This window comes from Ovis canadensis, chromosome 15 (genome assembly GCF_042477335.2).
Source record: "Ovis canadensis isolate MfBH-ARS-UI-01 breed Bighorn chromosome 15, ARS-UI_OviCan_v2, whole genome shotgun sequence".
Taxonomy (NCBI): domain Eukaryota; kingdom Metazoa; phylum Chordata; class Mammalia; order Artiodactyla; family Bovidae; genus Ovis; species Ovis canadensis.
The window spans coordinates 70,105,387-70,128,669 of NC_091259.1; the positions used below are offsets into that span (position 1 = coordinate 70,105,387).

The 23,283-nt window shown below is 43.5% G+C and overlaps 1 protein-coding gene and 1 pseudogene across 3 annotated transcripts in view; both read right to left on the reverse strand.

Annotated features, from left to right (window-relative positions):
- The window catches only part of LOC138420953 (uncharacterized), a 199,477-nt gene that overhangs the window by 173,489 nt on the left and 2,705 nt on the right, over window positions 1–23,283 (reverse strand). The gene's annotated exons all lie outside the window — the stretch shown is intronic.
- LOC138420954 (translation machinery-associated protein 7-like) lies at window positions 11,225–11,470 on the reverse strand (annotated as a pseudogene).

A 23,283-nucleotide genomic window follows, 5' to 3' on the forward strand; every position in this document is an offset into this window, starting at 1 on the left:
GACCTTGCCCCCTGCCAGCTAGGAGGTCTTGAGTGAGCCCTGCCTCTCCCTGGGTACCAGTTTTCTCATCTGGTGGTGAGAGAATAAGAGGATGGATAGACCTCGATCTGAATGCCAGCTCTGAGCGGTCTGGGACACAATGCATGCCCCAATCTGTTAGCAACGTCTGCTGCTACAGGCTCAGGAGCAGGGAGTAGGCATGTCACCTATTTGCCATCTCTAAAGTCCCTTCTGTGGGCCTCCCAGGTGGCTCAGTGGTAAAGAATCCGCCTGCCAATGCAGGAGACATAAGAGAAACAGGTTCAGTCCCTGGGTCGAGAAGACACCTGGAGGGGGGCATGGCAACCCACTCCAGTATTCTTGCCTGGAGAATCCCATGGACAGAGGAGCCTGGTGGGCCACAGTCCATGGGGTTGCAAAGAGTTAGATACAATAGAATGACTGAGCTCGTGAGCAAAAGTCCCTTCCTGCTCAGATTACTTAAATTCATGGTTCTAGCCAAACTGCCTCACTAAGCAGTCTCTTCATAAATTAGAAAAGAGAAAGAGAATAAGATTAGTTTTGAAAACTTGGAGACCTCATTACTGTTACAGAGTAGTTTTTGACAAGTAGTTGAGTCTCTTTAAGTCTCAGTTTATTCATCTACAAAATAAGGATAAAAATACTTAAACTGCATAATAAATAAATGTGTAAAGCAAATAGCAGGGTGCCTGGCATCGTGCTGATGTTCAATTAAACAGAAGCTAGTATTGGTATGTTCATCACTAGTATCGTTATTAGTCTATCAACCCCATTTTCTGAGCCATGGTTTGTAACTGAAAGAATACATGCTTACAGTGAAAACCCACTAGGTCACTCTTGAGGGATATACGTGAGCCTCTTCCCAAAGAAATACAATTTAGAGTTTTATTATAGAAAATTACAAAATATACAAAAAATAGAGGATATTAAAATGAACTTCCATGGACCCATGACTGAGCATCACAAATAATCAATTCATGGCTACGCTTGTTTCATTTATATCCCCAACCCCTCACTCCTCTTCCAGACACCCTGGATTTTCTTTTAAAGCAGATCCCCAGTTTTATATCATTTCATCTGTAAATATTTCAGTAACTATCTTTAAACAATAGAAACTATTCATTCTTTGTAATTTAACAAATATCTGTTTTTAATTAAGTGTAATGGCAGCAAGGCACAATTAGGAAATTATTTCCTCACATCTCTAATAACATACCATAAAAGTCACTAAAAGTATATGTATCTAAAAAAATAATAATAAGGGGCTGGCTCAGGAGGCCACGTGGGGACTGTGGTATGCATGATTTATTACAGCTACACAAAGTGAGTTATTTCATTCTTTCAGATATTTATGACACCGCTAAAACGCTGAATACATCAACATCAAAATTAATCATGAATAATATTTAATTAGTGCTTGACAAGGATCAATTTGGCAACTCTTTTTGTTCTTTCTCCTTCCCCCAAATAGAAAAATAGTCATAAACTAAAGTGTTTTATTTTTTCCATCTGCTTCTGGTAAAGCGCATCCCTGAATTGCTAACTTAGTTGCGATCTCCTGAACTTTCATATACCCAGGTAATTAGACTCAGATGCTGTCCGGACTGGGATTATAAATCAAGTCTGTGTATGTAAGCAGAAAACAGACCGCTCACACCAAGGGCGGGTGTTCTGGCAGGTCCGTTTCTCACAGACCTGCTCATGGAGCAGACAGAAAACAGCTTTCATGTAGATCCCATATCATTGAACCCCTTCTCTCACCGCTACAATCCCCAGAAAGCACTGATTATCAGCTGAATTCTTTATTTACAAAAGAAAAAAAGTCCTTTGGGCTGCTCTTAAGCAAAACTTCTGCCCAGAGCTGTGCTAGTACATTCGAGCCAGGTACGTGGCAGATGACATCTTTCCAGCCAGAGTGCTAATGTCCAAAGCACTCGGTGCCCCAAAAACTTGTGTACCATTTCCCAACCAAGGAGTTTCATTCCACAGCAGAATGATTAGGAAAACTTTCAATCCACTGTTTTGTAACAAGATATGCAAGCGCTGAATTTTAACAGAACAGCAATATTTGTTTCAGTTAAGTTAACATTTTAAATTGTGGAGCCAAAGACTCCTGGGCTTTTGAAGGTGTCTTAAAGGAAGTGCTAAATGATTATTTTTAACTTGGAGAGCGGGTGTCATTCTAAGGGGTTGTCTTTTCTTTACCTCTGACCCATATCAAGTAAAACAAAGTTGAAGTGTCTATTGGAGACAATACACGTGACCTTAGGAGACAGGGATTTGGAGATCAGCTAACATTTCTTAAGTTCTAGTGCTTGGAAGGAAAGTCATGACCAACCTAGACAGTATATTAAAAAGCAGAGACATTACTTTGCCAACAAACGTCGGTCTAGTCAAGGCTATGGTTTTTCCAGTGGTCATGTATGGATGTGAGAGTTGGACTGTGAAGAAAGCTGAGTGCGAAAGAATTGATGCTTTTGAACTGTGGTGTTGGAGAAGACTCTTGAGAGTCCCTTGGACTGCAAGGCGATCCAACCAGTCCCTTCTGAAGGAGATCAGTCCTGGGTGTTCATTGGAAGGACTGATGCTAAAGCTGAAACTCCAATATTTTGGCCACCTCATGTGAAGAGTTGACTCATTGGAAAAGATCCTGATGCTGGGAGGGATTGAGGGCAGGAGGAGAAGGGGACGACAGAGGATGATAGGGCTGGATGGCATCACCAACTCGATGGACGTGAGTTTGGGTAAACTCCGGGAGTTGGTGATGGACAGGGAGGCCTGGCGTGCTGCGATTCATGGGGTCGCAAAGAGTCGGACACGACTGAGCGACTGAACTGAACTGAGTGCCAAGCCTAGTACATCCTGCAGCTCACAATACCCCTGGAGGGTGGGATATGGTCACTCACTAGAGAATGAGAACATAAAGGCTCAGGTGGCCGTAGGGGTGTCCAGAGTCACTGCGGTAACAGGCGTGAGTTAGGAGTCCAGAGTCAGGCCTTTCTCATCCCTCAGTCCAGCTTCATCCCACACAAGCTGATCCGATAAAGGATCTTCGATCCTCAAATATAATAATTAATATTTATTGAGCACTATGTACTAAGAGCTTTATATGCGCTAGGTCGCTTCAGTCATGTCCCACTCTGTACGACCCCATGGACTGTAGCCCTCCAGGCTCCTCTGTCCATGGGATTCTCCAGGCAAGAACACTGGGCTGGATTGCCCTTCCCTTCTCCAGGAGCTTTATATGCACCTCATTTAATCCTCATCCAATGTCACACTGTTCCTTTCCATCTTACAGATTAAAAAATAATGCTTAGAAAGGATAAGTGACATACTCTTGGTCAGAGAAAATTCATCTGACTGAAGGGTCCTTAGCACTCTGCTACGTCTCCCTGAAAGGCAAACTGGGCCACAATCATAATATACTATTGCAAGTCCACTATTCTTTTTCTTTGGGCTGTGCCATACAGCATGCAGGATCTTAGGTCTCTAACCAGGGATTAAATCTGTGCCCCCTGCAATGGAAATGTGGAGTTTTAACCACTGGACCACCAGGGAAGTCCTTATATTTCAATTTTTAAAAAAACTGGGCCACATTCATGACTTTATGGAAGGCATAATACTCTGAAGTCCTGAGTTCCCACAGATCTGTAAATACTGCTGACCGACTGCTGGGTAGGTGCAAACTGACTTTACACCATCTAAGGGCACAAATAACTAGAACTCTAAGACCTTCAACGGAGAACATCCAATACACACACTGCTCATAAGAACACAAGTAAAAATGGGTACAATTGAATGATTTTTCATAAGGGGGAGGAATAGTAAGAAAGGAACTGGCCAGAGTTTATCATAAAAAGCCAAGCTCAGAAGATACGATTGAAATAAAATTTCTAACTGCATGTATCCTCCCTATGCCAAATGCTGACTTTCCCTCCTCCATGCTGGGGCGATGAGGTCAGTGGATCTTGTTTCTGCTCCACTGACTTTTCCACATGCAACCTGATAGCTTCTGGAAACAAACCAATGATTACAGATCATTAAAGTATGTCATTTTAATTAAAGGAGGGTGCTACGTGGAGCAGGGACAGGTAGTAACCCAGTTAGCAGCCAACCCAAGTATCAGGTAAGAATCCACTCTCCATGGTCTGGCTCACCAGTCCCTTCTCATGCTTCTGCCTCCACATCATAGCCTGACTGGGCCCAACGCTGCTTTGAGCCCTTATGAAATCAGGTCAGCCCATCTAGTACCTCGCGTGTGGCATTTTCCAGATATGCCTTGAGCGGCGAGAAGTTGGTGCTAAAAGAGAGGCTTGAAATTTAACAGGGTTTTGAAAAAGAAAAAAGAATAAAAGTCTAGACTGCCAAAAAATAAACGGGCATTGCTGTAAAATTGTGTTGCACAGCGAGAATACAAATATTATTCATGTTAAGGAAAGGGTTGACCTAAGATGTGATTTATAGGCACTTCAAATGCAGTACAGGAAGTAAACGGAAAAATTAGGGTGTGAGGTCACTGAGTAGGCAAGAGTCAACTTAAGGGTAAAGTTAAAAACTTTAGGAAGGGAGCACACAGTTCAGCTTGCCATATAAATTAAGATCTGCCCTCACTTTGAAAAAATGGAAAAAAAATTAAATATTAACATACATATGTTACAAAAGGCATTTTCTGCTCTACATACAGGGAAATAGATAAACTGTTATAGGATGACAAATGTCAATGGGATGTTTCATAGAGAAAACAGAGAGGAAGTTGATGCAATCCAAAAATCAACTGTGTTATCTGTCAGTAATGTAAACGAACCACAGTTACAAGTTAACGGGCTGCAGAGGCAGTGTCCTGAGCAAGAACAAGGAATCCAAACCAAGTTTTGTTTTTAGAGACGTGTCATTTCATTTTTTATTAAAATAGTTTAAGTTGGTTTGGACAGTTCCCTAACTTGTTAAGTGCCAGGAAAGGGTGACTGAAGCAGAAAGAGATTTCAATTGTCAAGTTCCAGGCGCTCCCGCTCTCTGGCCATTCTATCTAAAATACCCTTAGCATGTTAGCATTAAATGTTGCCTTTCTTCCTTTCTGTTTCTCCGGGGAATTGAAGTGTTTCCCAAAGACCCACTAGAGGGCAGAGCTTTGTGAGGTTCTGAAATTAGTTAATTGCGCAACCAGCCCAGTTTCTGGGCGTCTAGGAGGGGGTAATCATAAGAATGGCTGTGACCGCGCTTTTGGAGAGCTTGTGACTGTCTCCCCTGGGCCAAAGTCCACACAAAACAAAACAGGCAAGAGACCCTTGAAGGATCCCTCCTGGTGGAAGGAAACCATGCCGATGGAAGTGAAGTGAAGATAAGTCGGTCAGTCGTGTCTGACTCTTTGCGACCCCACGGACTGGGGCCTACCAGGCTTCTCAGTCTATGGGATTTTCCAGGCAGGAGTACTGGAGTGGGGTGCCATTTCCTTCTCCAGGGGATCTTTCCGACCCAGGGATCGAATCCCGGGAGATCCTGTAGGCAGACGCTTTACCCTCTGAACCACCAGGGAAGCCTGGTGGAAGGAAACCAGGGCGGTGACGGGGAGCTCAATCACTGCCTGACACAGGGCAGGCCAGAAGGGGGCGCTGCAAGCCGAAGGGGAGCAATACACAGCGGAGGCTCAGACACAGGACGCCCCGGCTTCCTCCGCTGCCTGGGGAACAACACCGGTGGGCAGGGTCTGCCCCACCGATCACTCCACTCACGCGCCTGGGACTGCTTTTCATAGCAGTCCTTCCCCGCCTTCAGCAAGGCCTTGCTGTCCATTTTACTGTCATTTTATCTGCATATAAAAATACTGGGTGAGAAAAGCCAGGATATCAGGAAAATCCACTCCCCGCCTAATGCCACCCATATTTTCAGCCCTCATCTCAAACTCTCATTGGCCTCTGTTGGGCTGTAAGCCTGGAGCGGCCAGAATCAAGGCTGGAGGCCGCATCCTGAGGGCGGCTGTGATACAGAGAAAACGGTGCCTTTTGGAGAAGTCTTGAGTGGGCAGCTCTCAATCAGTCCTCAGCTGCCACGGATGGCTCCCACAGAGTCCCACAAAACCCAGAGGTCACTCTGGCCCCTACAAGGCATTCTTACGCCGGAAGACAAGGAAATATGTTCCCGGGGCTCCAAGTCCCTTCGTTGCCTGGGGACCTGAACACAGGGTGAGAACTAATTCCCAGTGATTATTGACCACCCCTGCAGTCAGGGTCCTCATTAACCCATGCCCTCCTAGCATATCTATCAGAGAAATCTGATCTCAGCTAAGGGTGTGGGAAGGGGCAATGGGAATTTTCTCTGTCTTTCAAACTCTGCATTAGAGTCCCATACCAGGTATAATTAAAATTTTCATACCCGCAGCCTCTGTCCAACTGCTCTAAGCCTCAGTTTCCCAATTTATTAAAAGGTAAGAATAAGATTGACTATGTCATGGGATCTCCAAGAGGCCAGAATGTGGTCATGCGGTAATCCCTGGAAAGCCAAAAGTGCCGCTTTACTTTTTGGTCAGCCTCTAATTGCAGGCTCTGTCTGCCCATCATCTCATGGGATGGTCTGCTTTTCCACCAGAAACTGTGAGGTCAAGGAGGGTGACCTTAACCTAAACAAGTCTATCTCTGCCCATCACCTGGAAAGGACTCCAAATTAATCTTGTGACCTCATAAATAGATGCTTGGTTTCATCCGTAAAATAATACAAAATTTTACCCTAGTTTCCTTAGGGATCCCAGGACAATTCATGGTTCAAAACTATTCCTAGGACTGCCATCTGCTGCTTCATCAGCCATGTCTTATACATTGCTAGCTCATCTTAAGCTTGTGGACACTTAAGAGCCCTACATCTTTTCACAGGGGCTAATCCTAAAGCAGGCCTCCATTGCCTCGAAATGAAAATGTGCCCTGAATTTAGAACAGTATATTTTTCTTCTTACAGGTATCAGTGCACCTTTCAGCCTGTTTGGATCACTCTGAATCTCCAGTTGAGTCTGAGTCTCTCCCAGGTTTAAGTCAAATCTCTAGATTGCAGGGAGAGGGGGATGTCCAGGGTGAACTATATGCAGTTAACAAACAATATCTTTTCATGGTCAGATCACAAAGGAAGAGGGGTACTTATCTAAAGCTAAATACCACGGGGTAGAGAGCACTGAAGAATAGTAGGAGTCTCCACCCGCAAGGTACATTGTCAAAGTGAAAGAGATCGTGTGGGTGAGACATTAGCACAGGAGTTGGCATATGGCAACTACTGCTATTATTGCTTTTATTATTATTAATGTACAGTTTCATCAATTTAGGGCCTCGTTTTCTCCTGTTGTTCAGCTTTGACCATATAGTCACACCCAAACCCAAGCATGGTGTGGTACAGTGGCACAAACACTGGTTCAGAAGCCCACACCCTTGGACAAGTTACTTAATGTCTCTCATTTTCCTCATGGAGAACAGGCAGGTACTAAGAGCATCTCTAGAACTAGTGTGAATAGTAAAGATATGATTATGTATTTGCATAAGTACCTAACAAAATGGACACTGGCTGAGTAACAGTTATCACTATGATGCAAACAGGTACTTGGGTAACTTGTTAACAGAGAAAATGGCATCACGTGTAAGGCTACACTAGGGTTCTGGAATTACCAGTGGATTGCAATAAGTAATTTAGGCAGGCTCTTCTGCTTTCTAGCCACTATACCCACACCCACCCCCAAGACACACACACACACCTGGAGAAAACTCTAAGAGTTTCCCATCAGACTGGAACAAAACTTGAAATCCATCCAGTGCTGACTCTAAGGGCACCTGGATGAACCTGGGCAAATCAGTGAGACTATCAAAAATCTCCATCAATAGAGAAGTTGTAAAGATCCAATGAGAAAATACATGTAGCAAATGATTTACAAATTCAAAAGTATAATTATAACAATCCTTCCTCTACTGCCCTGATGCATCAGTGGTAAAGAATCTGCCTGCAATTCAGGAGACCCAGGAGATGCGAGTTCAATCCCCTGGTCAGGAAGATCTCGTGGAGGAGGAAATGACAACCCACTCCAGTAGTCTTGCCTGGAGAATTGCATGGACAGAGGAGCCTGGCAGGCTACAGTCCATGGGATTGCAAAGAGTCAGACACGACAGCTTAGTAAGCACACAGCACTCCTCCACTGCACACATTAAAGCAGTCCCCAGTGAAAGGACCATATAGGGTGTTTTGCAAAGTGACAGAGTCTGGTGAGGAAACTGAAATAAAAAGTCTTTAAAAATTGATGTGTTACTCACCATCATCTAACCGAAACCTAGATTTAATGACTAATGACCAAATCGTGTCAGAGCTCAAAATTATACACCATTTTCCTCTGTGTTGCTGGTAACAGGCTTTAGCACCAAACCTTGTCTAACCCTGATTGCTTTGGGTGCTGTTGTTCCTGTTTCTGTTTTAGGTGGAATTCTCCATGGGGACTGCCCAAGAGGCAGTGGGCCGTGGCAGCCCCATGGGTAGTGCTCACCAGTCACAGTTCAGTCCCAGGGAGCGGATGGCAACAGGCTGGGTCACCCCAGGGCGGGGACGGTGGAGGAGTATATATATGACCCAGGTTACTACAACTGAATAAACACACCACTGGCGCTCAGATCTGATGGCTAAATCAGAGCAAAGAGGGTTTCAGTAAGAGCTCAGGGTAAGATTCAGTTTATTTAAAATTTCCTCCCAGGGCCATCCTTATAATAACCCAGGCAGTGGTTTCTGTAAAAGCCAGATTAGATCGTCCTGCCCTGCCTTTTAGAAGTTTCCACAACAGATGGAGGGACACGGCCTAGAGGAAACCCCAACTCACATCCGTCTGCATTCATTATTGGCCCTGTTCTCGAAATGCTATATGTTATCTTGAGCCTGTTTGTTTTTATCTGTCAGAGTGGTTTATTGTTAGGGAAATGTGGTGTCAGCTGTCTCTTCCCCACCATCAAAGCCGCTTCATTAAAGTTAATAGTGTTTGACTTGCAGAGATCTCTTACCGAGGTAACCCAAGAAAGCCCCTGCTGGCTGTTATTTTTCCGGCAGTAAAGGCACCAAATGGATGCAATAACTGCATTAATCTTTTAGGAAGAAGAAGAAGAAAACCGTGCAGCGTGACTCTTGTCTAGTAGCTGCTTAGTAAATGCACCTCGAATTTGCAAGGCTAACTCTACCCCTGTTAGGGGCAGGGTGTCAAAACGAGACGACCTTTGTCCTGGCTCTGCCACTCAGGGTTCCGTTAGCTGGCTTGTCACTTCCACAGTCTGAGCTTCAGTTTACTTATCTCAGAAATGGATTTCAATGAAGCCCTTCTTTTTCTAACTGGGGAATTCTTTGGACAAAAGTAATCTTGTAACAAAAACTGACCTTGAAAGCAGATAAAAGCAATGTATTTTCTAGCTTGAGGTGAGGAGAGAGACCAGAGGATGTACCTTCTCAGCAGCTTTACCCTCCTCCATACCCCCTCCTGCCTAAAGCCATCCTCACCCCTCCCCAGAGGGTCCTGGTAACCTCCGTGGGCTCCCTCTCCCACTCAGGACTTCCTGGAACATCATTTGAAGCCTACTGGCCTAGGAGTCTTATCTTTAAGATCTTTTCTGCTCAGACTCTGGATTCTGTGATTAAGTAATCGAAATCAAACCACATGAGGACCGTTTCTAATTAGTGTAATAACTTTATAGAAGACGCCCTGCTCAGTGCCAGACAAACATGAAACAGTTTAGGCTTTGCTTTGTTTTCTGTCTTCTCATCACTGCTGCCAAATCTCCCTTCTCAACCAGAGTAGTGGATCTCAAGCAAGTTCCATCACCTCTGTGTTCCTGTCACCGAGTGCTAGTTAGTTCAGTTTGCAATGTCAAACTGACTCAATTGGAACCTCATCACCTCCCTCCCCTGCAGGGCAGGCTGAGGCTGGAAGCGTGACTCTTCAGAATGCTTCCTCACCCAGTGGGCATCCTCACAGGCAGGAAAACCAGCAAGAGAGTCAAACGCTACAGCCCTCAGCACAGTGCGCACCTGACCAAGACAAACTGGGGCATCCTCACCACCTCAGTCCCCCGTCAGCATCCTGCCGTGCCTCTCCAGCCCTCTGCTCTGCTTTGCTCCAGAGCAAGATCAAGCAGGTGTCCAGGAGGAAAACCTAAAGCCAGTTTTCCTGTCTTGCAAACAAGAAGGAATGTCCCCCCTCACTAAATTTGTTGAAGGAAGTCTCTGTCTCTCCCTCTTGGAAAGAAGAGAAAATCATGAATTTTGTTTTTCCAAAAGGCTGCAATCAGAAAGACTCTCGCCCTCTCTCTCTTCCCCCACAACCTCCATAAAAGGCCTTGAGGATGAGACAGGAGACGGGGTCAGCGAGTGAAGGTAAAGGACCAAGTAGGCTGCCCCGAAGGAGGGGATAAAGGGGAGGCAAGGAATGGAGATGGGAAAGGGAGGGGCCACAGCTCTCACTGACTTAATTTAAAATCTGCATTTTCAACTAGGGCTCTAGTTGCCAAGTCCAATACTATGGTGGCGGGGGGTCGGGGGGGGGGGGGGGGAGGGTGGTGGTGCGGGGGGACTTCCAGCAAACACCCTGCACACATGTAATACTAGGATGTCTACCAGATTATGTTTGTGTTTATACATGTGGCTTGGACTTGGATGGGTACCAGAACGTACACATGTGTAAAACTCTAAAGAATCCCAAGCCACACATTTAGTTTTATTTTTTTGACCCAAGTCTCTGACGGAGAAAATGAAACGAGCGAAAAAAACCATTCATTCACTCATGCATGCATTCAGCTCTGCCTATAGAACCTTTCCTTACCAGGGGCACTCGAGCAAGGCAATGACAAATAAAGCGTGCTCTCTGTCTGGCCGTGGGTATTCAAAAACCACAGAAATAATTCCATCTGTATAAAACTTTAGCATTACTTTTCAAGAAGCCTTTTATACACAATAGTTCATTAGGATGCTCACAGTCGTAAGATGGTTATGGTAGATATAATCACTATTTTACACCTGAAAAAACAGAAGCACGGCAAGCTTAAATGACTTGTCTAGTCCCACAGATAGCTGAGTACGGGGCAGGAATTAAAAAAAAAAATTTTTTTTTTTTTTACAAAAGTTTATTCTTAAATGTACAATAGGTTCCAAGACAACACTTCATTCTAGCTATCGGTGGCAACATATACTATAGCAAGGAATTCAGGTGTTTAAACAGGAATGGAACTAAGGGCCATCACTGCCTCAGGCACAAGGAGCAGCTTACTTTTTTGCCAGATTTCTTAATTCCACCGATGGCCAGGGGGCCCTTTCCCCACGGCCTTTGCTTTTAGCTCCTCGAGTTTCTTCTGCTCCTCCTTCTGCTTCTGCTTGAATGCCTGATCTTCCTCGTCCATCTCCTTGGCTTGCTTCTTGGGCTGCTTCGAGGCTGCTTCTTGCCACCTTCGCGGCTCGACATGGAGCCTGCCGCCCCTTCCCCAGACCCTGCCACTGGAAGCGGAGGAACTAAAATTTAAATCATTTGACTTCTGGTCCCAGGCTCTTTCTGTTTGATCAAACTGCAACCGAATGTATCCTGCGATTTCCTTCCAGCTGCCCGTACAATGTATAGCCCAGACTCTCAAGGATCTTTTCAGTTTCAAATATTCCATTCCTTTGTCTACCAAATTTTGCTTGTCAGACCGCTTGAACTAGTTCTGAATATACAGTCACTTGTATCAGCATTTAGGTTTGAAAAATATAACTCTTTTTTAGTTGAAATGGATTGAAGTTAGATTTAGACTTAATAATGTTAAGACTAGGCAAGAGTCACAATTTTTCAATCAAACCATCCTTTGGTGTAGAAAATCATTTCACTACACACATTATTTAAGCTATTCTGAAACCTACTCTGACGTTCTTTTATTAATCTTTTTCCTGTTTCGAATCCTTCCATCAGGCATTTCTGTCAGGCTTCTGAAGGGTCCCATATGCACACTTGCAGTGCAGAAATGTGTTCTTTTTTGGTTCATTGGAATCCTTCAGAATGTCTGGCACCAAAACATATTGGCTTTAATTAAAAGGCTATGATTTCTTTGAATTCCCATTAAGCTAGTGAGAAAAAAATCTGCATTTAAAAAATACAGTTAACACATTACGATACAGTTGTACTGAAAAATGGTTCATGTTTTAAAAACTACTTAAGCAGATGAAACTAAGCTGCCTGTAATAAAAATATGCTCATTTTTAGTAAAATCCTTCACTTCTAAATAGAGGGGTTAGCTTAGTACATATGTGCCCAATTAGCCATAAAAACTCAACTAGACATGAACCATGCAATCCACCAATTCGCCCTTGACTTTAAAACATAGATTCTATTAACAGGAATGTAATTTAAATGGTTAAAAAGTGATAAACTACTTAACTATAATCTGATAGGGTTTGGAATATGATACTGCTGGATACCAATGACAAATCAGTTTTGGATTATGACTCCAGCAAAGTTTGAAATAGCTCAAGCCTGATAATTAGTGATCCACAAATTCAAGAACTGCCTCATATTATGTTATATATTATACTCACTCACACCTCTTTGCCCATGAGCAGAAACACATTCTCAAACATTCAAAAAATGGGCCATGTCAATCTTTTTAAATTCTAGGACCTGAATGCCCTAGAAACCCGACTTAGTTTTCTCTATTCAACTTATCTTTAAAACATGGTATAACTCAAGACAGTTGCTCAAGAAAATATTTAAGGGTGCCCATGAAGTACAGTGAAAGTGCTTCGCTCAACATGCCTGCAAATTTGGAAAACTGAGCAGAGGCCACAGGACTGGAAAAGGTCAGTTTTCATCCCAATCCCAAAGAAAGGCAATGCCAAAGAATGCTCAAACTACCACACAATTGCACTCATCTCACACGCTAGCAAAGTAATGCTCAAAATTCTCTAAGCCAGGCTTCCTGAACCGTGTATGTGAACCATGAACTTCCAGATGCTCAAGCTGGTTTTAGAAAAGGCAGAGGAACCAGAGATCAAATTGCCAGCATCCGGTGGATGACTGAAAAAGCAAGGGAGTTCCAGAAAAAACATCTACTTCTGCTTTACTGACTATGCCAAAGCTGTGTGGATCACAACAAACTGTGGAAAATTCTTAAAGCTATGAGAATACCAGACCACCTTACCTGCCTTGTGAGAAATCTATATGCAGGTCAAGAAGCAACAGTTAGACCTGGACATGGAACAACAGACTGGTTCCAAATCGGGAAAGGAGTACATCAAGGCTGTATATTGTCACCCTGCTTATTTAACTTACATGCAGAGTACATCATGAGAAATGCTGGACTGGATGAAGCACAAGCTGGGATCAAGATTGCTGGGAGAGATATCAATAACCTCAGATACACAGATGATACCACCCTATGGCAGAAAGCAAAGAACTAAAGAGCCTCTTGATAAAGGTGAAAGAGGAGAGTGAAAAAGTTGGCTTAAAGCTCAACATTCAGAAAACAAAGATCATGGCATTTGGTCCCATCACTTCATGGTAAATAGATAGAAAAACAATGGAAACAGTTACAGACTTTATTTTCTTGGGCTCCAAAATCACTTCAGATGGTGATTGCAGCCATGAAATTAAAAGACACTTACTCCTTGGAACAAAAGTTATGACTGACTTAGACAGCATATTAAAAAGCAGAGACACTACTTTGCCAACAAAGGTCCATCTAGTCAAAGCTTTGGTTTTTCCAGTAGTCATGTATGGATGTGAGAGTTGGACTATAAAGAAAGCTGAGTGCCGAAGAATTGATGCTTTTGAACTGTGGTGTTGGAGAAGACTCTTGAGAGTCCCGATTGGACTGCAAGGAGATCCAACCAGTCCATCCTAAAGGAAATCAGTCCTAAATATTCATTGGAAAGACTGATGCTGAAGCTGAAACTCCAATACTTTGGCCACCTGATGCGAAGAACTGACTCACTGGAAAAGACCGTGATTCTGGGAAAGACTGAAGGCAGGAGGAAAAAGGGAAGACAGAGGATGAGATGGTTGGGTGTCATCACTGATTCAATGGACATGAGTTTGAGCAAGCTCCAGGAGTTGATGGACGAAGAAGCCTGGTGTGTTGTAGTCCATGGGGTCACAAAGAGTCGGACACAACTGAGTGCCTGAACTATAGTGATGAAGTACAAAGATGTTCACTGGTTACTGGGAAAATGCACAAGGAGCATCAGAATAATCACTTCTCTCCAGGGCTTCCCGGGTGGCTCAGTGATAAAGAATCCACCTGCCAATGCAAGAGACATAGGTTCGATCCCTGATCCAGCAAGATCCCACATACCATGGAGCAACTAAACTCCTGTGCTACAACTATTGAGCCTGTTCTCTAGAGCCCTGGAGCCACAACTATTGAAGGCCAGGCGCCCTAAGCCCATTCTCGGAAACGAGAAGCCATCACAATGAGAAGAGCACGTACTGCAACTAGAGAGTAGACTCTGCTCACCGCAACTAGAGAAAAGCCGGTGCAGCAACAGAGACCCAGCGCAGCCAAAGACAAAGTAAGTAAACAAGTAAACAACAACAAAAGAATCACCTCTCTCTATATCAGACTCCACAGAGATATGCCCACATGGGCCCAGGAAAGTCAGTGATAAGAAAGACCTGGAAGGAAGATGTCTCATCCATTTATCATTATTTTTATAAGAGGTAAATGTGAGCTTATGCATCTTACTCATTATTGTAAAATAACACCCTAAACATTTATGGGATGGGGCTTCCCAGGTGGCACAGTGATAAAGAATCCGCCTGCCAACGCAGGAGCCACAAGTCACGAGGGTTTGATCCCTGGGTTGGGAAGATCCCCTGGAGGAGGAAATGGGAACCCATTCCAGTATTCTTGCCTGGAGAATTCCATGGACAGAGGAACCTGGCAGGCTACAGTCCATGGGGTTGCAAAGAGTCAGACACAACTGAGCAATTGAGCAACAACAACAACAATTGGGCAACAACAACATTTATCCAGCTTGAACCCATCAAGAAGAAGATGGCTCACCAATGAATTAGTGACCTCACTCTGAGAACCACTGCTCTAGGTATGAATAATATTAAAGGTAGGGTTTCTTTTATAAGCATTTATAAATGTAATTTAAATGAATTATATTGGAAGACACACTAAATTCTAATCATCACGATTAACTGTCTCATCTTTTTAAGTGGCCACAGAATAGTGTGCTGCCGGCCCCTAGATCATGTAATTCCAAGCAGCGCCCATCCCCAGACTCCACTCCTCAGGTCTAACCCAAATCCCATTTGCTTAGGCTCAGCAGATTCCCTCTGGTTTTATATTCTTTGGGGGAAAAAGTATCTTGTGACACCATTCTCCAAATACTATGCCACCACTGCAAACTTAGAGAATGACTAGGAATAGTGGACCCTACCAGAGGACCTGAGACTGCCAAAATTACCAGAGGAGAGGCTGAATCAGGCGCTCTACCTGGTGTCCTAAAGGGAAGCAGTTTCTTGGAGGAGAGGGAGGAAATCGGCATGTGAACGCTGATGAATCAATCCGTTTAGTTCATGTAGAAATAAACCCACTGGGTATGAAGACCTCCTTCGAAGTTCACCAAATGTTACTGTGCTGCTTTATATTAAAAGTAAAAATGTCAAACTCTAGAAAGACATTCTATCATTGCTGGCTTTCTAACCAAGCTCAGATTCATTCCCTCCTCTCCATTTCTTGTTGCACCTCTTCAGAGTGGTATTGTATCTTGCCTGGACCATGGCAGTAGCCTCTAAACTGGCCCCTCTGCCCTGAGTCTCTCATTTTTCACACCGCTGAAAAGTTAATCTTCCCAAAGTCCAGCTCTGATAAAATTACTCCCCTGATCAAAAAACTTGAATCATTGCTTCCCATTGCCTATCAACAGAATTAAGATCACATTCCTTAGTCTGGGATTCAAGGCACTTGCCCCTTTCCAGTGTCGCTTCCTACATCACTCCAAGCAATCTGCAAGGCCCACCCCTCTCAGTACAGACTCCCTGCAGTCCCCCCACCTGGAGTACTGTTCCCTGTCCTCATTACATCTCCTTTTCAACCCTCTAAGACAAGATTCGATCCATGCTTAAAGGCTTAGAAGAGAAATTCCATCTTTTTTATAAAAAGTGCAAAGAGCAGTTCCTGGTTCATAAGCACTCAATAAATATTATCTGTTATCATTGTTGTTACTGCCATGAAGTCGTTAATCTTCAAAGACGGAACCAACCCCTTCCTCTTTTAATTTTAGCTCTCTTAAGATACACATAATTACATGTTATTTCCTTTCATAGTTATTTAACTATATATTTCATCTTCTCTTAACAGACTCTAAGCTCCTTAAAAAGATCTGATTTCATTCATTTTTGTATCCTCCATGTCAGAATACAAGGCTTTAAACACAGATTTGAAGAAAAATGTTAAGTATTGCTCTAGGCCACAAGGGGGCATGGTTGAGCTACTCTTAACAGTGGAATCAGCCTACAATCAGTAATATTGTCTTTAGAACTGAAAGGTTTTTCTCCCTTGAAAGTGTATTTGTAAATCTGTTTAAAATAAATATATATGCATTATGTGTGATTACAACTCTATTCATGTTGACATGGAAAGACAGGTGCAATATAGTGAATTTTTAAAAGGAATAAGCAAAATAGAATTTATATGGTCTGATTTTTATAAAAATCTATTTGGGCTTCCCAGGTGGAGCTAATGATAAAAATCTTGCCTGCCAGTGCAGGAGATGGAAGAGACATGGGTTCGATCCCCAGGCTGGGAAGATCCCCTGGAGGAGGGGATGGCAACCCACTCCAGTATTCTTGCCTGGTGAATCGCATGGACAGAGGAGCCAGGCAGGCTACCGTTCATGGGGTCACAAAGAAATCAGACATGACAGAAGTAACTTAGCATGCATACAGTACATTCTTAAACATTCACAGGAAAAGTAAAAGTCTGGAAGAATATCCATGATGATGTTATGACCTGTTATCTCTAGCAGGGGAGGGGGGAAAAGAGGGTAGTAATATGGAGGATTTTATTTTCACTTAGTACTTTTCTGGATTTTTAAAATAATCAATACATATTAATTTTATAATTGAAAAATAAACCTATTTACTTTATTGTTTCTCTTTTCATCTCATCTCCATCTCCATATTTGATGTATTTGAAAGTAAATACACAACTTTGAGAATTTTCTGATGTACTAAAGCAAAGATTTTCAAAATCTCTTGATATGCTGTGTCAGCGGTATCTCAGTAATTTTTCATGGGACCCCTGAAATGAAAGAAATACCTAACAGGTAACACTTGTTAAGTCGTTGAGTTCAAACAACTTACTAGTTATGTCCTAGTAATTTAATAGCCATTTAAAAGAATAATACGCATAGACTGAAAAAAATGAATTTCCTTCTTAAATGAGCACAATCACTTATTCATGGACTGTTGTACACCTACTGCACACTGTGCAACTTCTTAAACATTGGAATCGGATTGGACACTGCTCCCCTCGTTTCCTACTCCACGCTGGTTCCACCTCATGACCGACTTTACCACTGCAGCCACCAAAAACCCAGCTCCGCAGATAAATCATTAAAGGAATGCAGCACGATCTAATGCTGAAACTATGAACACCTCGAGCTAGTGGTTCTTGAGCATCGCACAGTATAGCTCTGTTTTCCTTAAAATTTTAAAATATCTCACAGCACCCTGCGCCTGCACTGCAGCAGCTCAAAACAGCGAAGAGCACAATTTGGCAGTCAGATTCACAAGATAAAGCTGGTAGTTTTCTGTGAGGCTGGTGAAAGGGGAAGAAACCTCATTAAATTTTCCTTGAAACGATTCCAACCTAATAGCTCAGTCAAAATTACTTTGTTTTCTCTGAACCAAAGTCTTCTGGGAAGGTAATAGGATGGTGTGGGAAGCTGAGCTGACCTCCAGGCTGAGAATTTCCACCTGTCCCCATTCCACCAAGTTCAGTTCAGTCACTCAGTTGTGTCCGACTCTTTGCGACCCCATGGACTGCAGCACACCAGGCTTCCTTGTCCATCACAAACTCCTGAAGCTTGTTCAGACTCATGTCCATCTAGTTGGTGATGCCATCCAACCATCTTATCCTCTGTCGGCGCCCCCTCCTCCTGCCTTCAATCTTGCCCAGCACTTCCAATGATTCCGTGGTTCTTTGCATCAGCAGGTCAAAGTATGAGAGCTTCTGCTTCAGCATCAGTCCATCCAATGAATATTCAGGACTGATTTCCTTTATGATTGACTGGTTTTATCTCCTTGCAGTCCAAGGAACACTCAAGAGACTTCTCCAACATCACAATTTAAAAGTTTCATTCCACCGAAGTCCTCTTCTAATCTCTTCCCTCCAACTCAAAACTGAGTACCAAGAGCAGCCTCCAAAGCAGCATGTCCCTGGGAAACACCCAAATTATTCTCCATGTTTTTCTGAGCCTGAATCTCCAAATATCCTACTGAATTTTCCATCTCTCTACCCAACTGTTTTGAGGCTTTGCAAAGATCTAAGGAGATTCTAATGAGCCAGCCCTGGTCCCTTCCAAATCGAAAAGAACTTTCCCCTGCCAGGAATCACCAATTAGCTCCTGGGACCAAGCCCTCCAATCAAGTTCAAGAACTGCTACTATCCAAATCCACTTGAAATGGGGACTAAGAAGAATTTTTTCTCCAAAGTTGAATGAATCCAGTTTCACATCTTGATTTAATGAGATGATTGGTGATTTTCTATTATCAATTCAAATATAATTAAAACAAACCCCAAAGTCATCGTCCACTTGTGCGGAAGGAAGCTCTGTGCAGGAACTGCTTAAAGAACTTAATGTAACAGGTAGGTGGAAACCACCCAAATATCCATATATAACAACAAATGTGGCATACACATACAATGGGGTACTATTCAGACTAAAAAAGAAGGAAGTACAGACCAGGCTACAACACGAATGGACCTTGAAAACTTTACGCTAAGTGAAATAAGCTAGACACAAAAGGACAATTATTGTATGATTCTACTTACATGATGTCCCTTGAGATTAAAGTCATTGAAAATGGAATGGCGGTTGCCAAGGGCTCGCGTGGGGAGTGGGAATGAGGAGTTATTGTTTAGTGGGTATGGAGTTTCAGTTTGGGAAGATGAAAAGTTCTGGAGTTGGATAATAGTGATGGTTGTTGAACAATGTAAATGCCCTTAATACCACTGAATTGTACACTTTAAAATAAGTTTATGTTTAAAATTAGCTTTTTAAAAATCATGGAGATGATTTTTATGGTAAGGGGAGCCTTTGATTTAACTGGAACCATGTCCCTGGGTTGGAAAGATCCACTGGAGAAGGAAATGGCAACCCACTCCAGTATTCTTGCCTGGGAAATCTCAGGGACAGAGGAGTCTGGCGGGCTACAGCCGACGGGGTTGAACAGAGTCAGACACAACTGAATGACTAAGCACAGGCTATGTCCCTAAATGTTAGGCTTCCCAGGGGGCTCAATGGTAAAGAAACTTCCTGGCAATGCAGAAGCCACAGGAAATGAGGGTTCAATCCCTAGGTTAGGAAGGTCCCCTGGAGGAGGAAATGGCAACCCAGTCTAGCATTCTTGCCAGAAAAACCCCTCGGACAGAGGGATCTGGCTGGTTACAGTCCATGGCATCGCCAAGAGTCGGACATGACTGAACGACTGTGCACGCAGGCACACTGATGTCCCTGTCACATGGAGAGCTTGCAGTAAACCGAGAGATGAGTCCATTTGGATGACTTGGTGTTAAATGCATACATGAAGTTTCAAAACCCCTGTTCTAAATAAAACAGTGTCTAAATAAGTGGACGAATAATAGAAACAGGGCTTCCTCCTCTTCTAGCCCTATCAGAAGGAAGCGTAAAGTATTCCTAAGGAAATTCAAACTCTCCCCCAAGTTTCCCAGCCCATCAGGAACAAGTGTGAAATTCCCACTTATCTTCCATTCAAAGTTGGATACTGCACTTTCCCTTTGCTATAGATCCGAGGCATGATGAAGCAGGGAGTGTCTAGAATAGCAGCCTGAAGATAGGGGCAAGTGCTCACTGACCTGGGCCCCAGGACCCCGCGTCCTGGGCGAGAGGCGGCCTGGGAGCTGTGGCCTGGCTGTGCTGTGGGACTGACGTTAAAGGTCCACAGGACCCCGTGTCCTGGGCGTGAGGTGGCCTGGGAGCTGTGGCCTGGCTGTGCTGTGCACCGATGTTAAAGGTCCACAGGACCCCGTGTCCTGGGCGTGAGGTGGCCTGGGAGCTGTGGCCTGGCTGTGCTGTGGGACTGATGTTAAAGGTCCACAGTACTCTGTTTGCTCTTTCCCTGCAGGCCTGGCCTCCTGATACATTTCCAAACTCTGTTTGGAGGAAAGGGGCTTTCTGGGGTCAGCTCGGGAAATGCTGCACAATACATTCTGTAAAGGCTCAGAGAAGTCCCGCAGAATAGAAATTTCAACTCCAGCTTTCTCACATCCTCACCCACTGATCATTTAAAAATGTCCCTAGCTCTTCTTCTTCTCTATTTTGTCACTGGTATCCAATCTCAAATCTTCAGAGTCTTTTATTTATTTATTATTTTGTTCTTCCTTTAGCCAACATATACCATCAGTCCTCAAACTAGAAATTTGGCTCCAGCCACACCTCTCCCATCAAAACTTCTTTTTTCCTATACCTCCTGCCATCATGCTAGTTGAAATCCTTATGATCATCCCACTTGACTGTCCCAAAAGCCTCCTCGCTGGTCTCCACATCTTGTTTTCTTCCCTCGTAACAACCACCATCAGAGGAATGGTTCTAGGTCAAGTCAAAGTGCTGGGCATGTCACAACTACACTTAAGAACCCTCAATGGCTCCCCAGTGCCAACTGGCTAAGGAAGGCCAGACCCCTCGGTGAGGTCCTCTGTGCTTTTCACTCCAAGCTGTCCTCCTGGTCTTATCTTCCACCCAACATTCTAGTCAACTCAACTATTTACAGGCCTCAAGATTTCTTACCAGCCCCCTATTTGTGCTCATCAATGAACTCTGAAATCCAGCTCAGATACTAGAATCACTGTGAAATCACTGATCTTTTCTTTGCATTCTCCCAAACACTTCACTTTTTGGAATCTCATAATACAACCGGCTTTGATTAGTGTCACGTTTCAAAACAATCAATAGTATATCCACATGTTACACACTGAAGGACTACAAACAACTTTGAATATCAAACTGTCTTATTCATCTCTGTATTTTCCCTAAGTGCCTAACACAAGGCTTTATACATAAAAATGTTTAATAAATGTCTGTTGAATGCCCTGTTTCACACTATCAAATTCTTAAATCTCTATTATAGTCTTAAGCCAGCAATCATCAATATTCTTTTCCCTGCATCCTGGACCATTCTTCTGTTGAAATCTTAGATGGAATCTCAATATATGTTTTATGGAAAGATTTCATATGTGTTTTTAGATAAAGAGTAAATAAAACATATAAGTGGCATCTCATTTTATATGCATTTATTTTAAATTAAAATGTACAGCATTTTAGCATTTCTCATTATTAAGTGTACTGAGAATAGTAGGCAGTTTTGATGAACATATAATTTGAAGTAGAGGGTTTGCAATCAGTCATTTCTGGATCCAGCTTATTTCTGTATTTTGACTTGGTTTCACACAATTGAGACTATCCCAAGTCACATAGATAAGTCATAGTGTGCAATTTTACGCTAGTGGATCATTGATAGGGTAAAGAATTTCATTTTTAAAGTGCAAATACAACTTGTTATATCAGCAACACATTAAAAAAGCCATTCATAGCAGTTAAGAACACAGACTCTGATTTAAAACCAAGATATCCTATTTATCCATGCAGACCTTAAGCAACTTATTTGGCCTCAGTTGCCACATCTGTAAACTGGAAATAAAAATATTTCTTCCCTCATAAGGTTGTGCAAAAAGATGATGGGTCACACAAATTAATGCTTTAATGGTCCTGTGTGTTAAAACATAGTATATAAGAGAATCAGAGTATGCAATCTTAATGTTTTATCATATATAGAGCAGTTACTAAAATATTTATAAGATGTACAAAAAATAGCCACATCACAAAACCCACATACCCACCCAGGTTAAGAAAGAGAAAGATGACAGTTATTTTTGAAATGTCCAGCATGCCCTTCCCACACCTTTTCTCCCCTACGAGGTAACTGTTACCTTTCCCACATTGTTTGGTTTTTGTTTTTTCATTTTTAGCACTTACCCTGGCACTAGTATATGCAAGCGGAGAAGGCAATGGCACCCCACTCCAGTACTCCTGCCTGGAAAAATCCCATGGACGGAGGAGCCTGGTAGGCTACAGTCCATAGGGTCGCGAAGAGTCGGGACACAACTGAGTGACTTCTCTTTCACTTTTCACTTTCATGCATTGGAGAAAGAAATGGCAGCCCACTCCAGTGTTCTTACCTGGAGAATCCCAGGGACTGGGGAGCCTGGTGGGCTGCCGTCTCTGGGGTCGCACAGAGTCTGACACGACTGAAGCGACTTAGCAGCAATATATGCCAGGCTTTAGGTACTTTCCAAAATTTACTCCAACTTAACCATCGTAAGCACTCCATGAAGTGGATAACATTTTCTTTCTTAAACGTGAGGACCATGGGCCACAGAGATGCCGAGGGACAGTCTGTAAGTGGAGGCACCAGGATTTGAACCCAGGAAGTGGGCCACTGTTTCCTTGGTTTTAAGGGCTTTCCTAGTGGGTCAGGTAGTAAAGACTCTGCCTGCAATGCAAGAGACCTGGGTTCGATTCCTGGGTCGGGAAGATACCCTGGAGCAGGAAATGGCAACCCACTCCAGTATTCTTGCCTGGAGAATCCTATGGACAGAGGAGCCTGGTGGGCTACAGTCCATGGGGTCACAAAGATTTGGACACAACCGAGTGATTAACACAATCCCTGCTTCCTAGTGGGCCACCAGGGTCCCTGTCCACCGACACCGCCAGGCTTGAAACACAATTTGAAGCGCACTCTCATGCTGTGTACTTGAATGAACATTTATTAAAAACATACACCACCTGCCGAACATCACGCTGGGCGCCACAGAGCTGAAGTAAAAGCTGCTTCTCTGAGGGCAACTGCAGTTCCCCCGGCTCCTCCCTGCGCAACGGTCTCTAACCCCACCCCTCAGCGTGCAGGGCCGCCTGACAGACCCTGGGAGTCCAGAGTGGCCTTGAAGAAAGGCCAGCAGACCCAGACACTCCACCTTGGTGTTGCCCAGGGTGGTT